Here is a 7,635-nt window from a genome sequence, read left to right as displayed (position 1 = left end):
CTCGTTCAGTGCCGCAAATCTCGATGATTCAGTGGCTCCAAGAGCCGGGGAGTCATGGCGACACGTTTTGACTAATATATCTGCAATGTCTGATGACCCTGATATCAGATTTCAGGTTCCGCTCTCTAACAAAACCGTGAATATCTCAGAATTGTGCGAAACAGATCGATTGGGATGACCCCCCGAGAAGAGGATGAGTTGCGTGGACAGTCTAGAGTCAGTCTGAGGGGGTCTGATAACCAAACAAAATATACACAGAGCAAATTTGCCTATAGCAGGAACATCACAATCCGGGAACAAGGATACGAACATGACCAGCAAAGCAAAGACTGAAGTGAGAAGAGCGAAATAGATTATTCTGGTCTGGATGGGATGCCCGGGTCAGTAGGGAATCTCCATTCCATTCATACAATCGGAATATCGAAGTGCACAAAACATGAGCTTTATAAGCCCACTTCGGTTATGTAAGTGCAGCTGTCTATCTTCACAAATCCCCTTGGCCTGAATTGGTACGGTAAAATTCAAATACAGTACATGTGTTCATGAGAATCTCTTCACTCACGGTCACGCCACTGAGTTGCGTGCACGCGTCAGTGCACTGGTGGGACCCCAAGTAATAGTTAGAGAATATCTTCCCGAACGTGAATTAAGTTTAACAATCAATAGAATATTAACAATCCATAAATATACAACAATATTTTACAAAATGTAATAGTGACGTCGCAGACCAAAGAGTACTGGTAAAAGATGCTAGAACAATTGGATTGACTATTGACACAATAAAGTCCAATTGCCCTGTTGTAAACATGAGCAGCCGATCACTCTCAGTAACTCCAGGGCGATCGATTCTGTGGATTTCAAACAGAAGAGGGTAAACACTTTCGCTGTGTTTCACCAGTTAAAAAGCTTGTTTAACCAACAGCAGAGGAGGAAAAAAATATAAATAACATCAATAAAAGTCAAATAAAATAGGAATTACCTGGATCATTCTGACAACGCAACCATTTAAAGCATTTGTTTCTAGCCTTCAGTACAGTGGCCAAAAATTCAACAACACCGATTTTATCAGTGAATTGTGTTATTTGTTATCAGGCAGTAACCGGACTACTTTTCAACTTCTTCGCTGGATGTCTCTCTGTGGTTGTACAATCTGATCTTTCAATAAACTTTAAACACTCGGAAAGACAAACAGTCGTTTATTATTATTATTATTATTATTATTATTATTATTATTATTATTATTATTATTATTATTATTATTATTATTTCTTAATGCTGTTATTATTATTTATCAGTATTACTATTGCAACTAGTATAATTATCATTGTTAGTGCCATACATTGAGGATGCCTGATTGTGCAAACGATACCACTGTTCCACTCTTGGTTCAGGCAAAACCATTGGATTAGTAAGCATACATTTTCAACTATTGATCAAATCGGGAGACAAGCTCGAGTGTAAAGTTACAAAATAAAAATATAAGCATAATTGCTTACCAGGGACACCAACAATTGCAATTATGATATAATATATTTTCCTGACACTGTAGAACGTCTCCAGCATTTTCCATGTGAAGGATTCGATCCGTTGATTTACAAGCAATTACACTGAGATATTTATTCCTGCTGTCTTTAGTATCAACCCGCCCACATTTCCACAGGGACAGCAAGGTTACAACACCTTTCAAATTCATAATTGTTTTAATTAAATCTGGCGTCAATAAAGATCGAAACTGTTTGGATGTACTTAGCTATGAATGCCCCAGAGTACGGCCAATTCTAAACATGTTTATCAATGAAAAAGCGACTTTCCTTCAATCAAAGATAAGGCTCTTTATTAAAACAGGCTGGTGTTAATCAGCAGATCCCGTATTAGTTCACTGTGGGCCTATGATCAGTTGCACTCTATTTGCTACAGACAGCTTTCATTCTCTTAATACCGAATGTGACTATTGACACTCTTTAACTGAGAGATTTCCAATGTAAAACGTAATTTGATCTCAAACATGAAACACCTATATTGGCCATAGCTTGAAAAATTAATAGATATCGTCAATTTTACCGAAGTTACACAGTTAACAATGTTTCACTTGTTAATAAATTATCAATAATTTATTCCAGTATCAAACTTTCGATATAAACTTCAAATAAAATTGACCTTAAAGCCGCACAAGAATGCAAGACATCGTTAGTTCCGATAGACACTCATAAGAAATTGAATTTCTAAGTGGTTTACTTAGTTAAAACAATAAAACGCTTCTATTAATACTGTGACGTAAATTACATCAACCATTTTAATACATGGTGATGTAGCTATTTAAAACGGTATTGTCCTTAGTCATTACATTACTTTAATTAATACTGCTCATCAGACTAATGAAGATCTTTATACCAAACATGCACCGCACTCAAATCAACCGCACTCCACTCGAACAGCTCTATGACTCATTTATACACTAATGGCAACTTTATAGCGGCCAGTTTATCTACCAACCGATGGCTTTTTGGAAAGTAGAAGGATACCGGGATTTCCATCGGAAAGCTAGTTTTCACCAGAAATGTCCCCCACCCCGCGAGTACTCTTCTGAAGTAGTCCTGAAGCTGCTCACTCTGCACTGTCCACGGTCCTGAAGCTGCTCACTCTGCACTGTCCACGGTCCTGAAGCTGTGCACTCTGCACTATCCATGGTCCTGAAGCTGCTCACTCTGCACTACCCACGGTCCTGAAGCTGCTCACTCTGCACTACCCACGGTCCTGAAGCTGCTCACTCTGCACTACCCACGGTCCTGAAGCTGCTCACTCTGCACTACCCACGGTCCTGAAGCTGCTCACTCTGCACTACCCACGGTCCTGAAGCTGCTCACTCTGCACTGTCCACGGCCCTGAATCTGCTCACTCTGCACTACCCACGGCCCTGAAGATGCTCACTCTGCACTACCCATGGTCCTGAAGCTGCTCACTCTGCACTACCCACGGTCCTGAATCTGCTCACTCTGCACTACCCACGGTCCTGAAGATGCTCACTCTGCACTATCCACGGTCCTGAAGCTGCTCACTCTGCACTACCCACGGTCCTGAAGCTGCTCACTCTGCACTACCCGCGGTCCTGAATCTGCTCACTCTGCACTGCCCACGGTCCTGAATCTGCTCACTCTGCACTACCCACGGTCCTGAAGCTGCTCACTCTGCACTGTCCACGGTCCTGAATCTGCTCACTCTGCACTACCCACGGTCCTGAATCTGCTCACTCTGCACTACCCACGGTCCTGAAGCTGCTCACTCTGCACTACCCACGGCCCTGAAGCTGCTCACTCTGCACTACCCACGGCCCTGAAGCTGCTCACTCTGCACTACCCACGGTCCTGAAGCTGCTCACTCTGCACTACCCACGGCCCTGAAGCTGCTCACTCTGCACTACCCACGGTCCTGAAGCTGCTCACTTTGCACTGTCCACGGTCCTGAATCTGCTCACTCTGCACTACCCACGGTCCTGAAGCTGCTCACTCTGCACTACCCACGGTCCTGAATCTGCTCACTCTGCACTACTCACGATCCTGAATCTGCTCACTCTGCACTACCCACGGTCCTGAATCTGCTCACTCTGCACTACTCACGATCCTGAATCTGCTCACTCTGCACTACCCACGGTCCTGAAGCTGCTCACTCTGCATTATCCAGTCCTCTCGAACTCTTGGTTCGGCCGCTACGGCATATTTCACTGTCCACAGCGCTCTCAATCTTTAACATGTGATCTTCTTTCCAGTCTTTAAGTTCTAACTCTGAATTCTAATTCAGCTACAAGCATCTTCCACTGCCTTGCATGACTTATTTTCCTGCGTTATGAGAGGATATTATAATAGTGCATGTGTTGACAGCCCAACTTTCGGATTGAGTGTGGTTAAAATGTCTACAATGCCTATGACCTGGTATTTTAATTTCTATCCGAGCCCAATCTGTCCATTGCTGGAGAACTAATTGCTCAATTTCAACGTCCCATAATTCATTCGTCCGATTTCCATGTTGAATTTAGCAACTTTAAGTAAGTCATCTTCAGTCCATGAATGAAAAAGGACCTATTCTGCCATACTATTAACAGCTCTGCATTTCACAAATTCCGCATAGAACTTCGTTTGTACTTCTTTGACTGCCTGACTGCCTATTTAGCTATCTATCTATCTGTCTGACTGTCCATCTGTTTCTCTGTCTGTCGGTCTGTCTCTCTATCTCGCTCCATAATGTCCACATTTACCCGACAATCGGATGGTCGAAGCAATTAACACGGCAATCCTGGCTCTACAGCACGAGAGATATCTCGTTGTCTTACAAATTCTTCCGATTCTTCTGATTAATTTTTACGTTTACTGATACACGACGGACACAGGCCCGTCAGCCAACCGAGTCCATCAAACACATTCTTAGACTAATCAAGCACAGATGACATTCTTCCTTTTCCACTCTTTCCCCCTCCATTTCCCAGAAGTAAAGACAAACATTTCACGGAGAAAAAATGGCGACTGTGGTTTTGCTAACGATCAGTGTTGTGCTCTGTTTATAAATAAATCTTCCATTCTCATTAACCTGTGAGCCCAGAACAAGTGTTTTTCACCTGCACTCGAGGTCAGTGGATAGATGAACGTAGATGAACAGAAAATACACCTTGATTTTCATAAAGGTCCAACTGAAATTGAGCATCTCATACAAATATGAATTTAGGCAACAAACCACGGCAGAATGGGCAGTACTTGTGACTTTGTCATCAATAGAAATCACAGTCGTTACAAATATTTGAAAATATCCTTTACAGCACACTGATCACTGCTTCGAGATTACGACGTTTTAGAGCCGCCATTAGATGGAAAGTGATCGCAGTCTCCCTCTCCACAGATACTCCTGTGACGTAGCTGGCCAACTATAGCGCAACCCTGCGCCTAGCAGTCGTCCAGTCACCAAACGGTGACGTCACGTGCTCTCACATTTGTGACTCAGACATCTACTTTGTTCTCCATTATTCTCAAGGTCAATAAGACCAAGGAACTGGTTGTGGAGAGAAGCCAGGGGTTCATGAACCAGTAATCAACGGAAGATCAGAGGTGGAGAGGGTCAGTCGCTTAAATTCCTGGGTGCAATGTCTCTGAGGACCAGCCTTGGAAGCATCATATAACTAATATTGCGAGGAAATAACCTCAGCGCCTCTACTTCCTCAGGATGTCATTGAGAACCTTCTGTAGATGTTTGGTGGACTGTCTGCATTACGGCCAGGTATGGGAGTATCAATGCCTTTCAGTGGAAAATCCAGGAAAAGGTCATGGCCTCGGTGCAGTACATCACAGGTAAAACCCTCTCAACCAGTGAGCACATCTACAAGGAACATTTCCGGAGAGAAGCAGCACCCAAGCTCAGAGATCCTCACCACCCAGGGCATGCGCTTTTCTTGCTGCTGCCATCAGGTAGAAGGTACAAGTGCCTCAGGACTCGCAGCGCCGGATTCAACAGTAGTTACCTTAAGTAACACATTTCAACAGTTATCCCAACCATCAGACTCTTGAGCAAAAAGTGATAACTGAACCCATTGAAGGAGTCTGTTTTATTGTCACTTCATGCTCTTTATTTATTGCTATTTATTTATATCTGTATTTGGACAGTTTGTTTACAGTTAACGGTTCCTGATGTCTACAATTTACAGTTGCTGGTTCATAGATTTGCTAAGTATGCCCGCAAGAACGAGAATCTCAGTTCCTGCGTGTGATGACGTGTTTGTTCCTGCATGTGATGACGTGTTTGTACTCTGATAATACATTATACTTTGAATCTTGAACTTTGAACTTTGAACTCATCTGCAATTGCCGCTTGATCAATCCGGAGAAGGAGGTGGTACGTTTTTATTGCGTGTTAAAGTTTTGCAAAACTGGACAGTTCAAATTATAGTTCTTAAATCTCCGTAATGCCGCGCTGCCTTTTGTCATAGTACGGGCTACGAGTGTAGACCAACCAGGTTCAGACTGTTGGGATAACTTTTGAAATGTGTTACTTGAAGTAACATTGTATTTTTGCTAGCAGATTGTGAAGTGATACAGGTCGTGCACTGTGTTGCAAATTCTGTGAGTAGCAGAGGTTCTTTCTGTTTTTTTGTTTTTATCTCCGCACTTCCTATTGTAGACTATCTGCGTTATGACGTAACAGCGTCCAACATGACGTGCGTGTTGCTTTATCAAGGACCACCTCACAATTTAATGTTCTTATTCAAGCTGAGCAATCACGGCTTTCACACTGATAAGTCTTTAAAAATAAATTTTGATTTTAACTTGCCTACATTTTAAACGTATTGCCTTATCTTTCAATGCGTTAATAAAAAGACATACATGCTACTATCATTAATTCATTTTAAAATATTTTTATAACTGCATTTCAATATAATTTGATTTATATTGTAATTCTGTGTATTTTATGTTATATATTTAAATACATTGTTCTAAGAAGGGTCCATAGGCTTCACCAGACTGCTGAAGGGGTCCAAGGCAAAAAAGAAAAGGTTAACAACCTGAGGTCGTGTTGGTGTGAACCAGAAACAACCCATTTCACTGTACGTTTCCATATGCATCTGATAGTTAGAAACATTCTGTATCTAAAACGACCGAAGCAGAAGTTGAGAACAAAGGGAGCTCTGTGATTTTGTTCTTCACCATATCCGTCAGCTTCATTCTGCCGTGTCTAACCTCGGTTATGGATTGCTTATATCATAATACTGCAGGAACAAATCCCAGTAATTATAACCGATCTTGGTATATCTTAGGCCATCTCGTTTACACGATCCAGAATCAAGTATGTGCTCGACCTGCTTACTTCCAAGTGTCTCAGTGAAGTTCAGAGAGTAATCTTTAAACGCTGTGAAATATCCCGTGACCATAATTCCTCGAATTGTTAATAAAGAGAATTCTTGCTCTGAGCCAGTATTGCGCCCCAGACGAAACTACACAATGGTTGAGTGTCATCTGTAAATGATGCAGAAGTGATGGGGGATGCGGCAATTTCTTTGACTGACAAATCAAACACTCTCTGCGGCCAAGTCGGCCAGGAATGAATTGGATCAAACTCACAAATCTGTTCAGGTACCAACTCAACCACCAGCCAGCACGACAATTCAAAGCTCAAAGTAAATTTCTTATGAAATTATATTTATGTCACCATATACTATCCTGAGTTTTCATATCTTGCAGGCATTGGCAATGCAATGCAACAAAGAAAGTGCATTAGAATTAACGACTTCCTTGCAATTTATTACTCTGCACTCTCCGTTCATAAGGTCGCCACATCGGAGCTGAGGAAGTGAAACACACGTAGATCGCAACACAGAACAGTTTAACTCATTTTGCAGTCGTGACCCGGAAAACGTAATTGTCGTCATCCACCCACGGACCCATTCCGCCGACGCATGACATCCTGCATTTTATTTTCAATCACGCATAATTAACCTGGAAGAAAGCTCAGTTGCAGAATTGCAACTTGTAGAATTCGTGATTGAATTTATCAAAAGTTGTCGATATTATTTCATGTTTTGAACACGTAAGTCGATTCATTTGTTAGTTACCATTAATAATTCCATATCTATGATTATGCAGTTATATCAACCTTACCTTT

Source organism: Hemitrygon akajei, unplaced genomic scaffold (assembly GCF_048418815.1).
Source record: "Hemitrygon akajei unplaced genomic scaffold, sHemAka1.3 Scf000226, whole genome shotgun sequence".
In the NCBI taxonomy this organism is placed as follows: domain Eukaryota; kingdom Metazoa; phylum Chordata; class Chondrichthyes; order Myliobatiformes; family Dasyatidae; genus Hemitrygon; species Hemitrygon akajei.
This window is presented reverse-complemented; position numbering follows the sequence as displayed.